Raw genomic sequence first — 16,464 nt, 5'->3', positions numbered from 1 at the left:
AAAAAAGCCTACAGCACCTGGTATTCCCAGGCGGTCTCCCATCCAGGTACTAACTAGGCCCGAAACTGCTTAGCTTCCGAGATCGGGCGCATTCATTGTGGTGTAGCCCTAAAATTGAGAAATGCTAAGAGTATTACTCTTATGCATTTACAGTTAGTAAGCTAAGCCATAAAGCCACTTGCAACATGATACCACGCTCATCACCCGATCAGCGCTCGATCAGGCGAGATATATAAGACTTGTGGGCCCATTCAGGACTCCTATGTCTGGTAGGATAACTTTACTCCATCCATCCTGTTTCTGTTGCAGGGAGTTGGAGAGAACAACCAACACAACCATGGCTTTCTTTCAAGACTCTTTATGGACCCAATATTCTCTGAACTGCATTACATGTGAAGGTAGATTTATTACCCATGAACACACTACCCGTATGTTAATTTTATGTAAATAGGTAGCGCCAGCCCTCATGTTGTTGTCCAACATTTCCGCTAGTAAAAGGGATACATTTATTTTGGAATCATAAGCAAATTTAAAAAGAAATTGAGAAGTGGCACAATTACTAATCATAGAGCACAAAAAAGCCTACAGCACCTGGTATTCCCAGGTGGTCTCCCATCCAGGTACTAACTAGGCCCGACACTGCTTAGCTTCTGAAATCAGACGAGATCAGGCGCATTCAGTGTGGTGTGGCCGTAGGCTCTGGGCCTTCTGAGATTTGTACCTTTAAGCATCTAGTTGGCCAGACCATGCAGTTTTGAAAGCCAATTGAGAAATGGCTCACTGCCTGAACATGGAGCACAAAAAAGCCTACAGCACCTGGTATTCCCAGGCGGTCTCCCATCCAGGTACTAACTAGGCCCGACACTGCTTAGCTTCTGAGATCAGACGAGATCAGGCGCATTCAGTGTGGTGTGGCCGTAGGCTCTGGGCCTTCTGAGATTTGTACCTTTAAGCATCTAGTTGGCTAGAACATGCAGTTATGAAAGCCAATTGAGAAATGGCTCACTGCCTGAACATGGAGCACAAAAAAGCCTACAGCACCCTGTATTCCCAGGCCGTCTCCCATCCAGGTACTAAACTAGGCCTGACACTGCTTAGCTTCTGAAATCAGACGAGATCAGGCACATTCAGTGTGGTGTGGCCGTAGGCTCTGGGCCTTCTGAGATTTGTACCTTTAAGCATCTAGTTGGCTAGACCATGCAGTTTTGAAAGCCAATTGAGAAATGGCTCACTGCCTGAACATGGGGCACAAAAAAGCCTACAGCACCTGGTATTCCCAGGCGGTCTCCCATCCATGTACTAACTAGGCCCGACACTGCTTAGCTTCTGAGATCAGACGAGATCAGGCGCATTCAGTGTGGTGTGGCCGTAGGCTCTGGGCCTTCTGAGATTTGTACCTTTAAGCATCTAGTTGGCTAGACCATGCAGTTTTGAAAGCCAATTGAGAAATGGCTCACTGCCTGAACATGGAGCACAAAAAAGCCTACAGCACCTGGTATTCCCAGGCGGTCTCCCATCCAGGTACTAACTAGGCCCGACACTGCTTAGCTTCCGAGATCGGGCGCATTCATTGTGGTGTAGCCCTAAAATTGAGAAATGCTAAGAGTATTACTCTTATGCATTTACAGTTAGTAAGCTAAGCCATAATGCCACTTGCAACATGATACCACGCTCATCACCCGATCAGCGCTCGATCAGGCTCGATCAGGCGAGATATATAAGACTTGTGGGCCCATTCAGGACTCCTATGTCTGGTTGGATAACTTTACTCCATCCATCCTGTTTCTGTTGCAGGGAGTTGGAGAGAACAACCAACACAACCATGGCTTTCTTTCAAGACTCTTTATGCACTCAATATTCTCTGAACTGCATTACTGCATTACATGTGAAGGTAGATTTATTACCCATGAACACACTACCCGTATGTTAATTTTATGTAAATAGGTAGCGCCAGCCCTCATGTTGTTGTCCAACATTTCCGCTATTAAAAGGGATACATTTATTTTGGAATCATAAGCAAATTTAAAAAGAAATTGAGAAGTGGCACAATTACTAATCATAGAGCACAAAAAAGCCTACAGCACCTGGTATTCCCAGGCGGTCTCCCATCCAGGTACTAACTAGGCCTGACACTGCTTAGCTTCTGAGATCAGACGAGATCAGGCACATTCAGTGGGGTGTGGCCGTAGGCTCTGGGCCTTCTGAGATTTGTACCTTTAAGCATCTAGTTGGCTAGACCATGCAGTTTTGAAAGCCAATTGAGAAATGGCTCACTGCCTGAACATGGAGCACAAAAAAGCCTACAGCACCTGGTATTCCCAGGCGGTCTCCCATCCAGGTACTAACTAGGCCCGACACTGCTTAGCTTCTGAGATCAGACGAGATCAGGCGCATTCAGTGTGGTCTGGCCGTAGGCTCTGGGCCTTCTGAGATTTGTACCTTTAAGCATCTAGTTGGCTAGACCATGCAGTTTTGAAAGCGAATTGAGAAATGGCTAACTGCCTGAACATGGAGCACAAAAAAGCCTACAGCACCTGGTATTCCCAGGCGGTCTCCCATCCAGGTACTAACTAGGCCCAACACTGCTTAGCTTCTGAGATCAGACGAGATCAGGCGCATTCAGTGTGGTGTGGCCGTAGGCTCTGGGCCTTCTGAGATTTGTACCTTTAAGCATCTAGTTGGCTAGACCATGCAGTTTTGAAAGCCAATTGAGAAATGGCTCACTGCCTGAACATGGAGCACAAAAAAGCCTACAGCACCTGGTATTCCCAGGCGGTCTCCCAACCAGGTACTAACTAGGCCCGACACTGCTTAGCTTCTGAGATCAGAGATCAGGCGCATTCAGTGTGGTGTGGCCGTGGGCTCTGGGCCTTCTGAGATTTGTACCTTTAAGCATCTAGTTGGCTAGACCATGCAGTTTTGAAAGCCAATTGAGAAATGGCTCACTGCCTGAACATGGAGCACAAAAAAGCCTACAGCACCTGGTATTCCCAGGCGGTCTCCCATCCAGGTACTAACTAGGCCCGAAACTGCTTAGCTTCCGAGATCGGGCGCATTCATTGTGGTGTAGCCCTAAAATTGAGAAATGCTAAGAGTATTACTCTTATGCATTTACAGTTAGTAAGCTAAGCCATAAAGCCACTTGCAACATGATACCACGCTCATCACCCGATCAGCGCTCGATCAGGCTCGATCAGGCGAGATATATAAGACTTGTGGGCCCATTCAGGACTCCTATGTCTGGTTGGATAACTTTACTCCATCCATCCTGTTTCTGTTGCAGGGAGTTGGAGAGAACAACCAACACAACCATGGCTTTCTTTCAAGACTCTTTATGGACTCAATATTCTCTGAACTGCATTACATGTGAAGGTAGATTTATTACCCATGAACACACTACCCGCATGTTAAATTTATGTAAATAGGTAGCGCCAGCCCTCATGTTGTTGTCCAACATTTCCGCTATTAAAAGGGATACATTTATTTTGGAATCATAAGCAAATTTAAAAAGAAATTGAGAAGTGGCACAATTACTAATCATAGAGCACAAAAAAGCCTACAGAACCTGGTATTCCCAGGCGGTCTCCCATCCAGGTACTAACTAGGCCCGACACTGTTTAGCTTCTGAGATCAGACGAGATCAGGCGCATTCCGTGTGGTGTGGCCGTAGGCTCTGGGCTTTCTGAGATTTGTACCTTTAAGCATCTACTTGGCTAGACCATGCAGTTTTGAAAGCCAATTGAGAAATGGCTCATTGCCTGAACATGGAGCACAAAAAAGCCTACAGCACCTGGTATTCCGAGGCGGTCTCCCATCCAGGTACTAACTAGGCCCGACACTGCTTAGCTTCTGAGATCAGACGAGATCAGGCGCATTCAGTGTGGTGTGGCCGTAGGCTCTGGGCTTTCTGAGATTTGTACCTTTAAGCATCTAGTTGGCTAGAACATGCAGTTTTGAAAGCCAATTGAGAAATGGCTCACTGCCTGAACATGGAGCACAAAAAAGCCTACAGCACCCTGTATTCCCAGGCGGTCTCCCATCCAGGTACTAACTAGGCCCGACACTGCTTAGCTTCTGAAATCAGACGAGATCAGGCGCATTCAGTGTGGTGTGGCCGTAGGCTCTGGGCCTTCTGAGATTTGTACCTTTAAGCATCTAGTTGGCTAGACCATGCAGTTTTGAAAGCCAATTGAGAAATGGCTCACTGCCTGAACATGGAGCACAAAAAAGCCTACAGCACCTGGTATTCCCAGGCGGTCTCCCATCCAGGTACTAACTAGGCCCTACACTGCTTAGCTTCTGAGATCAGACGAGATCAGGCGCATTCAGTGTGGTGTGGCGTAGGCTCTGGGCCTTCTGAGATTTGTACCTTTAAGCATCTAGTTGGCTAGACCATGCAGTTTTGAAAGCCAATTGAGAAATGGCTCACTGCCTGAACATGGAGCACAAAAAAGCCTACAGCACCTGGTATTCCCAGGCGGTCTCCCATCCAGGTACTAACTAGGCCCGAAACTGCTTAGCTTCCGAGATCGGGCCCATTCATTGTGGTGTAGCCCTAAAATTGAGAAATGCTAAGAGTATTACTCTTATGCATTTACAGTTAGTAAGCTAAGCCATAATGCCACTTGCAACATGATACCACGCTCATCACCCGATCAGCGCTCGATCAGGCTCGATCAGGCGAGATATATAAGACTTGTGTGCCCATTCAGGACTCCTATGTCTGGTTGGATAACTTTACTCCATCCATCCTGTTTCTGTTGCAGGGAGTTGGAGAGAACAACCAACACAACCATGGCTTTCTTTCAAGACTCTTTATGGACTCAATATTCTCTGAACTGCATTACATGTGAAGGTAGATTTATTACCCATGAACACACTACCCGTATGTTAATTTTATGTAAATAGGTAGCGCCAGCCCTCATGTTGTTGTCCAACATTTCCGCTATTAAAAGGGATACATTTATTTTGGAATCATAAGCAAATTTAAAAAGAAACTGAGAAGTGGCACAATTACTAATCATAGAGCACAAAAAACCCTACAGCACCTGGTATTCCCAGGCGGTCTCCCATCCAGGTACTAACTAGGCCTGACACTGCTTAGCTTCTGAGATCAGACGAGATCAGGCACATTCAGTGTGGTGTGGCCGTAGGCTCTGGGCCTTCGGAGATTTGTACCTTTAAGCATCTAGTTGGCTAGACCATGCACTTTTGAAAGCCAATTGAGAAATGGCTCACTGCCTGAACATGGAGCACAAAAAATCCGACAGCACCTGGTATTCCCAGGCGGTCTCCCATCCAGGTACTAACTAGGCCCGACACTGCTTAGCTTCTGAGATCAGGGGCATTCAGTGTGGTGTGGCCGTAGGCTCTGGGCCTTCTGAGATTTGTACCTTTAAGCATCTAGTTGGCTAGACCATGCAGTTTTGAAAGCCAATTGAGAAATGGCTCACTGCCTGAACATGGAGCACAAAAAAGCCTACAGCACCTGGTATTCCCAGGCGGTCTCCCATCTAGGTACTAACTAGGCCCGACACTGCTTAGCTTCTGAGATCAGACGAGATCAGGCGCATTCAGTGTGGTGTGGCCGTAGGCTCTGGGACTTCTGAGATTTGTACCTTTAAGCATCTAGTTGGCTAGACCATGCAGTTTTGAAAGCCAATTGAGAAATGGCTCACTGCCTGAACATGGAGCACAAAAAAGCCTACAGCACCTGGTATTCCCAGGCGGTCTCCCATCCAGGTACTAACTAGGCCCGACACTGCTTAGCTTCTGAGATCAGACGAGATCAGGCACATTCAGTGTGGTGTGGCTGTAGGCTCTGGGCCTTCTGAGATTTGTACCTTTAAGCATCTAGTTGGCTAGACCATGCAGTTTTGAAAGCCAATTGAGAAATGGCTCACTGCCTGAACATGGAGCACAAAAAAGCCTACAGCACCTGGTATTCCCAGGCGGTCTCCCATCCAGGTACTAACTAGGCCCGACACTGCTTAGCTTCTGAGATCAGAGGAGATCAGGCACATTCAGTGTGGTGTGGCCGTAGGCTCTGGGCCTTCTGAGATTTGTACCTTTAAGCATCTAGTTGGCTAGACCATGCAGTTTTGAAAGCCAATTGAGAAATGGCTCACTGCCTGAACATGGAGCACAAAAAAGCCTACAGCACCTGGTATTCCCAGGCGGTCTCCCATCCAGGTACTAACTAGGCCCGACACTGCTTAGCTTCTGAGATCAGACGAGATCAGGCGCATTCAGTGTGGTGTGGCCGTAGGCTCTGGGCCTTCTGAGATTTGTACCTTTAAGCATCTAGTTGGCTAGACCATGCAGTTTTGAAAGCCAATTGAGAAATGGCTCACTGCCTGAACATGGAACACAAAAAAGCCTACAGCACCTGGTATTCCCAGGCGGTCTCCCATCCAGGTACTAACTAGGCCCGAAACTGCTTAGCTTCCGAGATCGGGCCCATTCATTGTGGTGTAGCCCTAAAATTGAGAAATGCTAAGAGTATTACTCTTACGCATTTACAGTTAGTAAGCTAAGCCATAATGCCACTTGCAACATGATACCACGCTCATCACCCGATCAGCGCTCGATCAGGCTCGATCAGGCGAGATATATAAGACTTGTGGGCCCATTCAGGACTCCTATGTCTGGTTGGATAACTTTACTCCATCCATCCTGTTTCTGTTGCAGGGAGTTGGAGAGAACAACCAACACAACCATGGCTTTCTTTCAAGACTCTTTATGGACTCAATATTCTCTGAACTGCATTACATGTGAAGGTAGATTTATTACCCATGAACACACTACCCGTATGTTAATTTTATGTAAATAGGTAGCGCCAGCCCTTATGTTGTTGTCCAACATTTCCGCTATTAAAAGGGATACATTTATTTTGGAATCATAAGCAAATTTAAAAAGAAATTGAGAAGTGGCACAATTACTAATCATAGAGCACAAAAAAGCCTACAGCACCTGGTATTCCCAGGCGGTCTCCCATCCAGGTACTAACTAGGCCCGACACTGCTTAGCTTCTGAGATCAGACGAGATCAGGCACATTCAGTGTGGTGTGGCCGTAGGCTCTGGGCCTTCGGAGATTTGTACCTTTAAGCATCTAGTTGGCTAGACCATGCAGTTTTGAAAGCCAATTGAGAAATGGCTCACTGCCTGAACATGGAGCACAAAAAATCCGACAGCACCTGGTATTTCCAGGCGGTCTCCCATCCAGGTACTAACTAGGCCCGACACTGCTTAGCTTCTGAGATCAGGGGCATTCAGTGTGGTGTGGCCGTAGGCTCTGGGTCTTCTGAGATTTGTACCTTTAAGCATCTAGTTGGCTAGACCATGCAGTTTTGAAAGCCAATTGAGAAATGGCTCACTGCCTGAACATGGAGCACAAAAAAGCCTACAGCACCTGGTATTCCCAGGTGGTCTCCCATCAAGGTACTAACTAGGCCCGACACTGCTTAGCTTCTGAGATCAGACGAGATCAGGCGCATTCAGTGTGGTGTGGCCGTAGGCTCTGGGACTTCTGAGATTTGTACCTTTAAGCATCTAGTTGGCTAGACCATGCAGTTTTGAAAGCCAATTGAGAAATGGCTCACTGCCTGAACATGGAGCACAAAAAAGCCTACAGCACCTGGTATTCCCAGGCGGTCTCCCATCCAGGTACTAACTAGGCCCGACACTGCTTAGCTTCTGAGATCAGACGAGATCAGGCACATTCAGTGTGGTGTGGCCGTAGGCTCTGGGCCTTCTGAGATTTGTACCTTTAAGCATCTAGTTGGCTAGACCATGCAGTTTTGAAAGCCAATTGAGAAATGGCTCACTGCCTGAACATGGAGCAAAAAAAAGCCTACAGCACCTGGTATTCCCAGGCGGTCTCCCATCCAGGTACTAACTAGGCCCGACACTGCTTAGCTTCTGAGATCAGACGAGATCAGGCACATTCAGTGTGGTGTGGCCGTAGGCTCTGGGCCTTCTGAGATTTGTACCTTTAAGCATCTAGTTGGCTAGACCATGCAGTTTTGAAAGCCAATTGAGAAATGGCTCACTGCCTGAACATGGAGCACAAAAAAGCCTACAGCACCTGGTATTCCCAGGCGGTCTCCCATCCAGGTACTAACTAGGCCCGACACTGCTTAGCTTCTGAGATCAGACGAGATCAGGCGCATTCAGTGTGGTGTGGCCGTAGGCTCTGGGCCTTCTGAGATTTGTACCTTTAAGCATCTAGTTGGCTAGACCATGCAGTTTTGAAAGCCAATTGAGAAATGGCTCACTGCCTGAACATGGAGCACAAAAAAGCCTACAGCACCTGGTATTCCCAGGCGGTCTCCCATCCAGGTACTATCTAGGCCCGAAACTGCTTAGCTTCCGAGATCGGGCGCATTCATTGTGGTGTAGCCCTAAAATTGAGAAATGCTAAGAGTATTACTCTTATGCATTTACAGTTAGTAAGCTAAGCCATAAAGCCACTTGCAACATGATACCACGCTCATCACCCGATCAGCGCTCGATCAGGCGAGATATATAAGACTTGTGGGCCCATTCAGGACTCCTATGTCTGGTAGGATAACTTTACTCCATCCATCCTGTTTCTGTTGCAGGGAGTTGGAGAGAACAACCAACACAACCATGGCTTTCTTTCAAGACTCTTTATGGACTCAATATTCTCTGAACTGCATTACATATGAAGGTAGATTTATTACCCATGAACACACTACCCGTATGTTAATTTTATGTAAATAGGTAGCGCCAGCCCTCATGTTGTTGTCCAACATTTCCGCTAGTAAAAGGGATACATTTATTTTGGAATCATAAGCAAATTTAAAAAGAAATTGAGAAGTGGCACAATTACTAATCATAGAGCACAAAAAAGCCTACAGCACCTGGTATTCCCAGGCGGTCTCCCATCCAGGTACTAACTAGGCCCGACACTGCTTAGCTTCTGAGATCAGCGCATTCAGTGTGGTGTGGCCGTAGGCTCTGGGCCTTCTGAGATTTGTACCTTTAAGCATCTAGTTGGCTAGAACATGCAGTTTTGAAAGCAAATTGAGAAATGGCTCACTGCCTGAACATGGAGCACAAAAAAGCCTACAGCACCCTGTATTCCCAGGCGGTCTCCCATCCAGGTACTAACTAGGCCTGACACTGCTTAGCTTCTGAAATCAGACGAGATCAGGCGCATTCAGTGTGGTGTGGCCGTAGGCTCTGGGCATTCTGAGATTTGTACCTTTAAGCATCTAGTTGGCTAGACCATGCAGTTTTGAAAGCCAATTGAGAAATGGCTCACTGCCTGAACATGGAGCACAAAAAAGCCTACAGCACCTGGTATTCCCAGGCGGTCTCCCATCCAGGTACTAACTAGGCCCGACACTGCTTAGCTTCTGAGATCAGACGAGATCAGGCACATTCAGTGTGGTGTGGCCGTAGGCTCTGGGCCGTCTGAGATTTGTACCTTTAAGCATCTAGTTGGCTAGACCATGCAGTTTTGAAAGCCAATTGAGAAATGGCTCACTGCCTGAACATGGAGCACAGAAAAGCCTACAGCACCTGGTATTCCCAGGCGGTCTCCCATCCAGGTACTAACTAGGCCCAAAACTGCTTAGCTTCCGAGATCGGGCGCATTCATTGTGGTGTAGCCCTAAAATTGAGAAATGCTAAGAGTATTACTCTTTTGCATTTACAGTTAGTAAGCTAAGCCATAAAGCCACTTGCAACATGATACCACGCTCATCACCCGATCAGCGCTCGATCAGGCTCGATCAGGCGAGATATATAAGACTTGTGGGCCCATTCAGGACTCCTATGTCTGGTTGGATAACTTTACTCCATCCATGCTGTTTCTGTTGCAGGGAGTTGGAGAGAACAACCAACACAACCATGGCTTTCTTTCAAGACTCTTTATGGACTCAATATTCTCTGAACTGCATTACTGCATTACATGTGAAGGTAGATTTATTACCCATGAACACACTACCCGTATGTTAATTTTATGTAAATAGGTAGCGCCAGCCCTCATGTTGTTGTCCAACATTTCCGCTATTAAAAGGGATACATTTATTTTGGAATCATAAGCAAATTTAAAAAGAAATTGAGAAGTGGCACAATTACTAATCATAGAGCACAAAAAAGCCTACAGCACCTGGTATTCCCAGGCGGTCTCCCATCCAGGTACTAACTAGGCCTGACACTGCTTAGCTTCTGAGATCAGACGAGATCAGGGACATTCAGTGTGTTGTGGCCGTAGGCTCTGGGCCTTCTGAGATTTGTACCTTTAAGCATCTAGTTGGCTAGACCATGCAGTTTTGAAAGCCAATTGAGAAATGGCTCACTGCCTGAACATGGAGCACAAAAAAGCCTACAGCACCTGGTATTCCCAGGCGGTCTCCCATCCAGGTACTAACTAGGCCCGAAACTGCTTAGCTTCCGAGATCGGGCGCATTCATTGTGGTGTAGCCCTAAAATTGAGAAATGCTAAGAGTATTACTCTTATGCATTTACAGTTAGTAAGCTAAGCCATAAAGCCACTTGCAACATGATACCACGCTCATCACCCGATCAGCGCTCGATCAGGCGAGATATATAAGACTTGTGGGCCCATTCAGGACTCCTATGTCTGGTAGGATAACTTTACTCCATCCATCCTGTTTCTGTTGCAGGGAGTTGGAGAGAACAACCAACACAACCATGGCTTTCTTTCAAGACTCTTTATGGACTCAATATTCTCTGAACTGCATTACATATGAAGGTAGATTTATTACCCATGAACACACTACCCGTATGTTAATTTTATGTAAATAGGTAGCGCCAGCCCTCATGTTGTTGTCCAACATTTCCGCTAGTAAAAGGGATACATTTATTTTGGAATCATAAGCAAATTTAAAAAGAAATTGAGAAGTGGCACAATTACTAATCATAGAGCACAAAAAAGCCTACAGCACCTGGTATTCCCAGGCGGTCTCGCATCCAGGTACTAACTAGGCCCGACACTGCTTAGCTTCTGAAATCAGACGAGATCAGGCGCATTCAGTGTGGTGTGGCCGTAGGCTCTGGGCCTTCTGAGATTTGTACCTTTAAGCATCTAGTTGGCTAGACCATGCAGTTTTGAAAGCCAATTGAGAAATGGCTCACTGCCTGAACATGGAGCACAAAAAAGCCTACAGCACCTGGTATTCCCAGGCGGTCTCCCATCCAGGTACTAACTAGGCCCGACACTGCTTAGCTTCTGAGATCAGACGAGATCAGGCACATTCAGTGTGGTGTGGCCGTAGGCTCTGGGCCGTCTGAGATTTGTACCTTTAAGCATCTAGTTGGCTAGACCATGCAGTTTTGAAAAGCCAATTGAGAAATGGCTCACTGCCTGAACATGGAGCACAGAAAAGCCTACAGCACCTGGTATTCCCAGGCGGTCTCCCATCCAGGTACTAATTAGGCCCAAAACTGCTTAGCTTCCAAGATCGGGCGCATTCATTGTGGTGTAGCCCTAAAATTGAGAAATGCTAAGAGTATTACTCTTTTGCATTTACAGTTAGTAAGCTAAGCCATAAAGCCACTTGCAACATGATACCACGCTCATCACCCGATCAGCGCTCGATCAGGCTCGATCAGGCGAGATATATAAGACTTGTGGGCCCATTCAGGACTCCTATGTCTGGTTGGATAACTTTACTCCATCCATGCTGTTTCTGTTGCAGGGAGTTGGAGAGAACAACCAACACAACCATGGCTTTCTTTCAAGACTCTTTATGGACTCAATATTCTCTGAACTGCATTACTGCATTACATGTGAAGGTAGATTTATTACCCATGAACACACTACCCGTATGTTAATTTTATGTAAATAGGTAGCGCCAGCCCTCATGTTGTTGTCCAACATTTCCGCTATTAAAAGGGATACATTTATTTTGGAATCATAAGCAAATTTAAAAAGAAATTGAGAAGTGGCACAATTACTAATCATAGAGCACAAAAAAGCCTACAGCACCTGGTATTCCCAGGCGGTCTCCCATCCAGGTACTAACTAGGCCCGACACTGCTTAGCTTCTGAGATCAGACGAGATCAGGCACATTCAGTGTGGTGTGGCCGTAGGCTCTGGGCCTTCTGAGATTTGTACCTTTAAGCATCTAGTTGGCTAGACCATGCAGTTTTGAAAGCCAATTGAGAAATGGCTCACTGCCTGAACATGGAGCACAAAAAAGCCTACAGCACCTGGTATTCCCAGGCGGTCTCCCATCCAGGTACTAACTAGGCCCGAAACTGCTTAGCTTCTGAGATCAGACGAGATCAGGCGCATTCAGTGTGGTCTGGCCGTAGGCTCTGGGTCTTCTGAGATTTGTACCTTTAAGCATCTAGTTGGCTAGACCATGCAGTTTTGAAAGCCAATTGAGAAATGGCTCACTGCCTGAACATGGAGCACAAACAAGCCTACAGCACCTGGTATTCCCAGGCGGTCTCCCATCCAGGTACTAACTAGGCCTGACACTGCTTAGCTTCTGAGATCAGACAAGATCAGGCGCATTCAGTGTGGTGTGGCCGTAGGCTCTGGGCCTTCTGAGATTTGTACCTTTAAGCATCTAGTTGGCTAGACCATGCAGTTTTGAAAGCCAATTGAGAAATGGCTCACTGCCTGAACATGGAGCACAAAAAAGCCTACAGCACCTGGTATGCCCAGGCGGTCTCCCATCCAGGTACTAACTAGGCCCGACACTGCTTAGCTTCTGAGATCAGAGATCAGGCGCATTCAGTGTGGTGTGGCCGTGGGCTCTGGGCCTTCTGAGATTTGTACCTTTAAGCATCTAGTTGGCTAGACCATGCAGTTTTGAAAGGCAATTGAGAAATGGCTCACTGCCTGAACATGGAGCACAAAAAAGCCTACAGCACCTGGTATTCCCAGGCGGTCTCCCATCCAGGTACTAACTAGGCCCAAAACTGCTTAGCTTCTGAGATCAGACGAGATCAGGCGCATTCAGTGTGGTCTGGCCGTAGGCTCTGGGTCTTCTGAGATTTGTACCTTTAAGCATCTAGTTGGCTAGACCATGCAGTTTTGAAAGCCAATTGAGAAATGGCTCACTGCCTGAACATGGAGCACAAACAAGCCTACAGCACCTGGTATTCCCAGGCGGTCTCCCATCCAGGTACTAACTAGGCCTGACACTGCTTAGCTTCTGAGATCAGACGAGATCAGGCGCATTCAGTGTGGTGTGGCCGTAGGCTCTGGGCCTTCTGAGATTTGTACCTTTAAGCATCTAGTTGGCTAGACCATGCAGTTTTGAAAGCCAATTGAGAAATGGCTCACTGCCTGAACATGGAGCACAAAAAAGCCTACAGCACCTGGTATTCCCAGGCGGTCTCCCATCCAGGTACTAACTAGGCCCGACACTGCTTAGCTTCTGAGATCAGAGATCAGGCGCATTCAGTGTGGTGTGGCCGTGGGCTCTGGGCCTTCTGAGATTTGTACCTTTAAGCATCTAGTTGGCTAGACCATGCAGTTTTGAAAGCCAATTGAGAAATGGCTCACTGCCTGAACATGGAGCACAAAAAAGCCTACAGCACCTGGTATTCCCAGGCGGTCTCCCATCCAGGTACTAACTAGGCCCGATACTGCTTAGCTTCACGAGATCGGGCGCATTCATTGTGGTGTAGCCCTAAAATTGAGAAATGCTAAGAGTATTACTCTTATGCATTTACAGTTAGTAAGCTAAGCCATAAAGCCACTTGCAACATGATACCACGCTCATCACCCGATCAGTGCTCGATCAGGCTCGATCAGGCGAGATATATAAGACTTGTGGGCCCATTCAGGACTCCTATGTCTGGTTGGATAACTTTACTCCATCCATCCTGTTTCTGTTGCAGGGAGTTGGAGAGAACAACCAACACAACCATGGCTTTCTTTCAAGACTCTTTATGGACTCAATATTCTCTGAACTGCATTACATGTGAAGGTAGATTTATTACCCATGAACACACTACCCGTATGTTAATTTTATGTAAATAGGTAGCGCCAGCCCTCATGTTGTTGTCCAACATTTCCGCTATTAAAAGGGATACATTTATTTTGGAATCATAAGCAAATTTAAAAAGAAATTGAGAAGTGGCACAATTACTAATCATAGAGCACAAAAAAGCCTACAGAACCTGGTATTCCCAGGCGGTCTCCCATCCAGGTACTAACTAGGCCCGACACTGCTTAGCTTCTGAGATCAGACGAGATCAGGCGCATTCAGTGTGGTGTGGCCGTAGGCTCTGGGCCTTCTGAGATTTGTACCTTTAAGCATCTAGTTGGCTAGACCATGCAGTTTTGAAAGCCAATTGAGAAATGGCTCACTGCCTGAACATGGAGCACAAAAAAGCCTACAGCACCTGGTACTCCCAGGCGGTCTCCCATCCAGGTACTAACTAGGCCCGACACTGCTTAGCTTCTGAGATCAGACGAGATCAGGCACATTCAGTGTGGTGTGGCCGTAGGCTCTGGGCCTTCTGAGATTTGTACCTTTAAGCATCTAGTTGGCTAGACCATGCAGTTTTGAAAGCCAATTGAGAAATGGCTCACTGCCTGAACATGGAGCACAAAAAAGCCTACAGCACCTGGTATTCCCAGGCGGTCTCCCATCCAGGTACTAACTAGGCCCGACACTGCTTAGCTTCTGAGATCAGACGAGATCAGGCACATTCAGTGTGGTGTGGCCGTAGGCTCTGGGCCTTCTGAGATTTCTACCTTTAAGCATCTAGTTGGCTAGACCATGCAGTTTTGAAAGCCAATTGAGAAATGGCTCACTGCCTGAACATGGAGCACAAAAAAGCCTACAGCACCTGGTATTCCCAGGCGGTCTCCCATCCAGGTACTAACTAGGCCCGACACTGCTTAGCTTCTGAGATCAGACGAGATCAGGCGCATTCAGTGTGGTGTGGCCGTAGGCTCTGGGCCTTCTGAGATTTGTACCTTTAAGCATCTAGTTGGCTAGACCATGCAGTTTTGAAAGCCAATTGAGAAATGGCTCACTGCCTGAACATGGAGCACAAAAAAGCCTACAGCACCTGGTATTCCCAGGCGGTCTCCCATCCAGGTACTATCTAGGCCCGAAACTGCTTAGCTTCCGAGATCGGGCGCATTCATTGTGGTGTAGCCCTAAAATTGAGAAATGCTAAGAGTATTACTCTTATGCATTTACAGTTAGTAAGCTAAGCCATAAAGCCACTTGCAACATGATACCACGCTCATCACCCGATCAGCGCTCGATCAGGCGAGATATATAAGACTTGTGGGCCCATTCAGGACTCCTATGTCTGGTAGGATAACTTTACTCCATCCATCCTGTTTCTGTTGCAGGGAGTTGGAGAGAACAACCAACACAACCATGGCTTTCTTTCAAGACTCTTTATGGACTCAATATTCTCTGAACTGCATTACATATGAAGGTAGATTTATTACCCATGAACACACTACCCGTATGTTAATTTTATGTAAATAGGTAGCGCCAGCCCTCATGTTGTTGTCCAACATTTCCGCTAGTAAAAGGGATACATTTATTTTGGAATCATAAACAAATTTAAAAAGAAATTGAGAAGTGGCACAATTACTAATCATAGAGCACAAAAAAGCCTACAGCACCTGGTATTCCCAGGCGGTCTCCCATCCAGGTACTAACTAGGCCCGACACTGCTTAGCTTCTGAAATCAGACTAGATCAGGCGCATTCAGTGTGGTGTGGCCGTAGGCTCTGGGCCTTCTGAGATTTGTACCTTTAAGCATCTAGTTGGCTAGACCATGCAGTTTTGAAAGCCAATTGAGAAATGGCTCACTGCCTGAACATGGAGCACAAAAAAGCCTACAGCACCTGGTATTCCCAGGCGGTCTCCCATCCAGGTACTAACTAGGCCCGACACTGCTTAGCTTCTGAGATCAGCGCATTCAGTGTGGTGTGGCCGTAGGCTCTGGGCCTTCTGAGATTTGTACCTTTAAGCATCTAATTGGCTAGAACATGCAGTTTTGAAAGCCAATTGAGAAATGGCTCACTGCCTGAACATGGAGCACAAAAAAGCCTACAGCACCCTGTATTCCCAGGCAGTCTCCCATCCAGGTACTAACTAGGCCTGACACTGCTTAGCTTCTGAAATCAGACAAGATCAGGCGCATTCAGTGTGGTGTGGCCGTAGGCTCTGGGACTTCTGAGATTTGTACCTTTAAGCATCTAGTTGGCTAGACCATGCAGTTTTGAAAGCCAATTGAGAAATGGCTCACTGCCTGAACATGGAGCAAAAAAAAGCCTACAGCACCTGGTATTCCCAGGCGGTCTCCCATCCAGGTACTAACTAGGCCTGACACTGCTTAGCTTCTGAGATCAGACGAGATCAGGCACATTCAGTGTGGTGCGGCCGTAGGCTCTGGGACTTCTGAGATTTGTACCTTTAAGCATCTAGTTGGCTAGACCATGCAGTTTTGAAAGCCAATTGAGAAATGGCTC

General features: G+C 46.9%; 35 non-coding genes and 17 pseudogenes across 35 annotated transcripts; all 52 read right to left on the bottom strand.

Annotated features, from left to right (window-relative positions):
• Nucleotides 1–5: 5 nt before the first annotated feature.
• On the bottom strand, nt 6–114 carry LOC138495860 (5S ribosomal RNA; annotated as a pseudogene).
• A 465-nt stretch (nt 115–579) lies between these two features.
• LOC138493597 (5S ribosomal RNA) lies at nt 580–698 on the bottom strand. Its single transcript, XR_011276605.1, has one exon. It is a non-coding gene; the product is annotated as a 5S ribosomal RNA (ribosomal RNA).
• Nucleotides 699–804: 106 nt separating this feature from the next.
• On the bottom strand, nt 805–923 carry LOC138495356 (5S ribosomal RNA). The gene has a single exon (XR_011277602.1). It is a non-coding gene; the product is annotated as a 5S ribosomal RNA (ribosomal RNA).
• A 106-nt stretch (nt 924–1,029) lies between these two features.
• Nucleotides 1,030–1,149, bottom strand: LOC138495013 (5S ribosomal RNA; annotated as a pseudogene).
• Nucleotides 1,150–1,255: 106 nt separating this feature from the next.
• On the bottom strand, nt 1,256–1,374 carry LOC138493595 (5S ribosomal RNA). The gene has a single exon (XR_011276603.1). It is a non-coding gene; the product is annotated as a 5S ribosomal RNA (ribosomal RNA).
• Nucleotides 1,375–1,480: 106 nt separating this feature from the next.
• Nucleotides 1,481–1,589, bottom strand: LOC138495538 (5S ribosomal RNA; annotated as a pseudogene).
• Nucleotides 1,590–2,072: 483 nt separating this feature from the next.
• Nucleotides 2,073–2,191, bottom strand: LOC138494315 (5S ribosomal RNA). The gene has a single exon (XR_011277256.1). It is a non-coding gene; the product is annotated as a 5S ribosomal RNA (ribosomal RNA).
• Nucleotides 2,192–2,297: 106 nt separating this feature from the next.
• LOC138497006 (5S ribosomal RNA) lies at nt 2,298–2,416 on the bottom strand. The gene has a single exon (XR_011278437.1). It is a non-coding gene; the product is annotated as a 5S ribosomal RNA (ribosomal RNA).
• Nucleotides 2,417–2,522: 106 nt separating this feature from the next.
• LOC138493484 (5S ribosomal RNA) lies at nt 2,523–2,641 on the bottom strand. The gene has a single exon (XR_011276502.1). It is a non-coding gene; the product is annotated as a 5S ribosomal RNA (ribosomal RNA).
• A 106-nt stretch (nt 2,642–2,747) lies between these two features.
• On the bottom strand, nt 2,748–2,863 carry LOC138494745 (5S ribosomal RNA; annotated as a pseudogene).
• Nucleotides 2,864–2,969: 106 nt separating this feature from the next.
• LOC138495858 (5S ribosomal RNA) lies at nt 2,970–3,078 on the bottom strand (annotated as a pseudogene).
• Nucleotides 3,079–3,553: 475 nt separating this feature from the next.
• Nucleotides 3,554–3,672, bottom strand: LOC138494495 (5S ribosomal RNA). Its single transcript, XR_011277420.1, has one exon. It is a non-coding gene; the product is annotated as a 5S ribosomal RNA (ribosomal RNA).
• A 106-nt stretch (nt 3,673–3,778) lies between these two features.
• LOC138493601 (5S ribosomal RNA) lies at nt 3,779–3,897 on the bottom strand. The gene has a single exon (XR_011276609.1). It is a non-coding gene; the product is annotated as a 5S ribosomal RNA (ribosomal RNA).
• A 106-nt stretch (nt 3,898–4,003) lies between these two features.
• LOC138494122 (5S ribosomal RNA) lies at nt 4,004–4,122 on the bottom strand. Its single transcript, XR_011277081.1, has one exon. It is a non-coding gene; the product is annotated as a 5S ribosomal RNA (ribosomal RNA).
• A 106-nt stretch (nt 4,123–4,228) lies between these two features.
• LOC138494379 (5S ribosomal RNA) lies at nt 4,229–4,346 on the bottom strand. The gene has a single exon (XR_011277314.1). It is a non-coding gene; the product is annotated as a 5S ribosomal RNA (ribosomal RNA).
• Nucleotides 4,347–5,036: 690 nt separating this feature from the next.
• Nucleotides 5,037–5,155, bottom strand: LOC138494503 (5S ribosomal RNA). Its single transcript, XR_011277427.1, has one exon. It is a non-coding gene; the product is annotated as a 5S ribosomal RNA (ribosomal RNA).
• Nucleotides 5,156–5,261: 106 nt separating this feature from the next.
• On the bottom strand, nt 5,262–5,370 carry LOC138495272 (5S ribosomal RNA; annotated as a pseudogene).
• A 106-nt stretch (nt 5,371–5,476) lies between these two features.
• On the bottom strand, nt 5,477–5,595 carry LOC138497040 (5S ribosomal RNA). Its single transcript, XR_011278467.1, has one exon. It is a non-coding gene; the product is annotated as a 5S ribosomal RNA (ribosomal RNA).
• Nucleotides 5,596–5,701: 106 nt separating this feature from the next.
• LOC138493514 (5S ribosomal RNA) lies at nt 5,702–5,820 on the bottom strand. The gene has a single exon (XR_011276530.1). It is a non-coding gene; the product is annotated as a 5S ribosomal RNA (ribosomal RNA).
• Nucleotides 5,821–5,926: 106 nt separating this feature from the next.
• On the bottom strand, nt 5,927–6,045 carry LOC138493774 (5S ribosomal RNA). Its single transcript, XR_011276766.1, has one exon. It is a non-coding gene; the product is annotated as a 5S ribosomal RNA (ribosomal RNA).
• A 106-nt stretch (nt 6,046–6,151) lies between these two features.
• Nucleotides 6,152–6,270, bottom strand: LOC138495344 (5S ribosomal RNA). The gene has a single exon (XR_011277601.1). It is a non-coding gene; the product is annotated as a 5S ribosomal RNA (ribosomal RNA).
• A 690-nt stretch (nt 6,271–6,960) lies between these two features.
• LOC138493465 (5S ribosomal RNA) lies at nt 6,961–7,079 on the bottom strand. Its single transcript, XR_011276485.1, has one exon. It is a non-coding gene; the product is annotated as a 5S ribosomal RNA (ribosomal RNA).
• A 106-nt stretch (nt 7,080–7,185) lies between these two features.
• On the bottom strand, nt 7,186–7,294 carry LOC138495491 (5S ribosomal RNA; annotated as a pseudogene).
• Nucleotides 7,295–7,400: 106 nt separating this feature from the next.
• Nucleotides 7,401–7,519, bottom strand: LOC138496876 (5S ribosomal RNA). The gene has a single exon (XR_011278335.1). It is a non-coding gene; the product is annotated as a 5S ribosomal RNA (ribosomal RNA).
• A 106-nt stretch (nt 7,520–7,625) lies between these two features.
• Nucleotides 7,626–7,744, bottom strand: LOC138493464 (5S ribosomal RNA). Its single transcript, XR_011276484.1, has one exon. It is a non-coding gene; the product is annotated as a 5S ribosomal RNA (ribosomal RNA).
• A 106-nt stretch (nt 7,745–7,850) lies between these two features.
• On the bottom strand, nt 7,851–7,969 carry LOC138493463 (5S ribosomal RNA). The gene has a single exon (XR_011276483.1). It is a non-coding gene; the product is annotated as a 5S ribosomal RNA (ribosomal RNA).
• Nucleotides 7,970–8,075: 106 nt separating this feature from the next.
• Nucleotides 8,076–8,194, bottom strand: LOC138495332 (5S ribosomal RNA). The gene has a single exon (XR_011277600.1). It is a non-coding gene; the product is annotated as a 5S ribosomal RNA (ribosomal RNA).
• Nucleotides 8,195–8,300: 106 nt separating this feature from the next.
• Nucleotides 8,301–8,409, bottom strand: LOC138496103 (5S ribosomal RNA; annotated as a pseudogene).
• A 465-nt stretch (nt 8,410–8,874) lies between these two features.
• LOC138495248 (5S ribosomal RNA) lies at nt 8,875–8,982 on the bottom strand (annotated as a pseudogene).
• Nucleotides 8,983–9,088: 106 nt separating this feature from the next.
• LOC138494586 (5S ribosomal RNA) lies at nt 9,089–9,207 on the bottom strand. The gene has a single exon (XR_011277502.1). It is a non-coding gene; the product is annotated as a 5S ribosomal RNA (ribosomal RNA).
• Nucleotides 9,208–9,313: 106 nt separating this feature from the next.
• Nucleotides 9,314–9,432, bottom strand: LOC138493462 (5S ribosomal RNA). The gene has a single exon (XR_011276482.1). It is a non-coding gene; the product is annotated as a 5S ribosomal RNA (ribosomal RNA).
• Nucleotides 9,433–9,538: 106 nt separating this feature from the next.
• On the bottom strand, nt 9,539–9,647 carry LOC138495619 (5S ribosomal RNA; annotated as a pseudogene).
• Nucleotides 9,648–10,130: 483 nt separating this feature from the next.
• LOC138494721 (5S ribosomal RNA) lies at nt 10,131–10,249 on the bottom strand (annotated as a pseudogene).
• Nucleotides 10,250–10,355: 106 nt separating this feature from the next.
• On the bottom strand, nt 10,356–10,464 carry LOC138495857 (5S ribosomal RNA; annotated as a pseudogene).
• Nucleotides 10,465–10,929: 465 nt separating this feature from the next.
• LOC138494478 (5S ribosomal RNA) lies at nt 10,930–11,048 on the bottom strand. The gene has a single exon (XR_011277404.1). It is a non-coding gene; the product is annotated as a 5S ribosomal RNA (ribosomal RNA).
• Nucleotides 11,049–11,154: 106 nt separating this feature from the next.
• On the bottom strand, nt 11,155–11,273 carry LOC138493460 (5S ribosomal RNA). The gene has a single exon (XR_011276481.1). It is a non-coding gene; the product is annotated as a 5S ribosomal RNA (ribosomal RNA).
• Nucleotides 11,274–11,972: 699 nt separating this feature from the next.
• LOC138493458 (5S ribosomal RNA) lies at nt 11,973–12,091 on the bottom strand. Its single transcript, XR_011276479.1, has one exon. It is a non-coding gene; the product is annotated as a 5S ribosomal RNA (ribosomal RNA).
• A 106-nt stretch (nt 12,092–12,197) lies between these two features.
• Nucleotides 12,198–12,316, bottom strand: LOC138494000 (5S ribosomal RNA). The gene has a single exon (XR_011276971.1). It is a non-coding gene; the product is annotated as a 5S ribosomal RNA (ribosomal RNA).
• A 106-nt stretch (nt 12,317–12,422) lies between these two features.
• Nucleotides 12,423–12,541, bottom strand: LOC138494331 (5S ribosomal RNA). Its single transcript, XR_011277271.1, has one exon. It is a non-coding gene; the product is annotated as a 5S ribosomal RNA (ribosomal RNA).
• A 106-nt stretch (nt 12,542–12,647) lies between these two features.
• LOC138494887 (5S ribosomal RNA) lies at nt 12,648–12,763 on the bottom strand (annotated as a pseudogene).
• A 106-nt stretch (nt 12,764–12,869) lies between these two features.
• LOC138493772 (5S ribosomal RNA) lies at nt 12,870–12,988 on the bottom strand. Its single transcript, XR_011276764.1, has one exon. It is a non-coding gene; the product is annotated as a 5S ribosomal RNA (ribosomal RNA).
• A 106-nt stretch (nt 12,989–13,094) lies between these two features.
• Nucleotides 13,095–13,213, bottom strand: LOC138493787 (5S ribosomal RNA). Its single transcript, XR_011276778.1, has one exon. It is a non-coding gene; the product is annotated as a 5S ribosomal RNA (ribosomal RNA).
• A 106-nt stretch (nt 13,214–13,319) lies between these two features.
• LOC138494659 (5S ribosomal RNA) lies at nt 13,320–13,435 on the bottom strand (annotated as a pseudogene).
• Nucleotides 13,436–14,126: 691 nt separating this feature from the next.
• Nucleotides 14,127–14,245, bottom strand: LOC138493881 (5S ribosomal RNA). The gene has a single exon (XR_011276862.1). It is a non-coding gene; the product is annotated as a 5S ribosomal RNA (ribosomal RNA).
• Nucleotides 14,246–14,351: 106 nt separating this feature from the next.
• On the bottom strand, nt 14,352–14,470 carry LOC138493647 (5S ribosomal RNA). The gene has a single exon (XR_011276651.1). It is a non-coding gene; the product is annotated as a 5S ribosomal RNA (ribosomal RNA).
• Nucleotides 14,471–14,576: 106 nt separating this feature from the next.
• On the bottom strand, nt 14,577–14,695 carry LOC138493457 (5S ribosomal RNA). The gene has a single exon (XR_011276478.1). It is a non-coding gene; the product is annotated as a 5S ribosomal RNA (ribosomal RNA).
• Nucleotides 14,696–14,801: 106 nt separating this feature from the next.
• Nucleotides 14,802–14,920, bottom strand: LOC138495320 (5S ribosomal RNA). Its single transcript, XR_011277599.1, has one exon. It is a non-coding gene; the product is annotated as a 5S ribosomal RNA (ribosomal RNA).
• A 106-nt stretch (nt 14,921–15,026) lies between these two features.
• Nucleotides 15,027–15,135, bottom strand: LOC138496102 (5S ribosomal RNA; annotated as a pseudogene).
• Nucleotides 15,136–15,600: 465 nt separating this feature from the next.
• LOC138494329 (5S ribosomal RNA) lies at nt 15,601–15,719 on the bottom strand. Its single transcript, XR_011277269.1, has one exon. It is a non-coding gene; the product is annotated as a 5S ribosomal RNA (ribosomal RNA).
• Nucleotides 15,720–15,825: 106 nt separating this feature from the next.
• Nucleotides 15,826–15,933, bottom strand: LOC138495245 (5S ribosomal RNA; annotated as a pseudogene).
• A 106-nt stretch (nt 15,934–16,039) lies between these two features.
• On the bottom strand, nt 16,040–16,158 carry LOC138494949 (5S ribosomal RNA; annotated as a pseudogene).
• A 106-nt stretch (nt 16,159–16,264) lies between these two features.
• Nucleotides 16,265–16,383, bottom strand: LOC138494435 (5S ribosomal RNA). The gene has a single exon (XR_011277365.1). It is a non-coding gene; the product is annotated as a 5S ribosomal RNA (ribosomal RNA).
• Between the last annotated feature and the right edge of the window lie 81 nt (nt 16,384–16,464).

Source organism: Ambystoma mexicanum, chromosome 10, assembly GCF_040938575.1.
Source record: "Ambystoma mexicanum isolate Mex_15411 chromosome 10, UKY_AmexF1_1, whole genome shotgun sequence".
Classification (NCBI taxonomy): domain Eukaryota; kingdom Metazoa; phylum Chordata; class Amphibia; order Caudata; family Ambystomatidae; genus Ambystoma; species Ambystoma mexicanum.
Note: the sequence above shows the minus strand (reverse complement) of the source record. Positions and strands in the feature narration are given on the sequence as shown.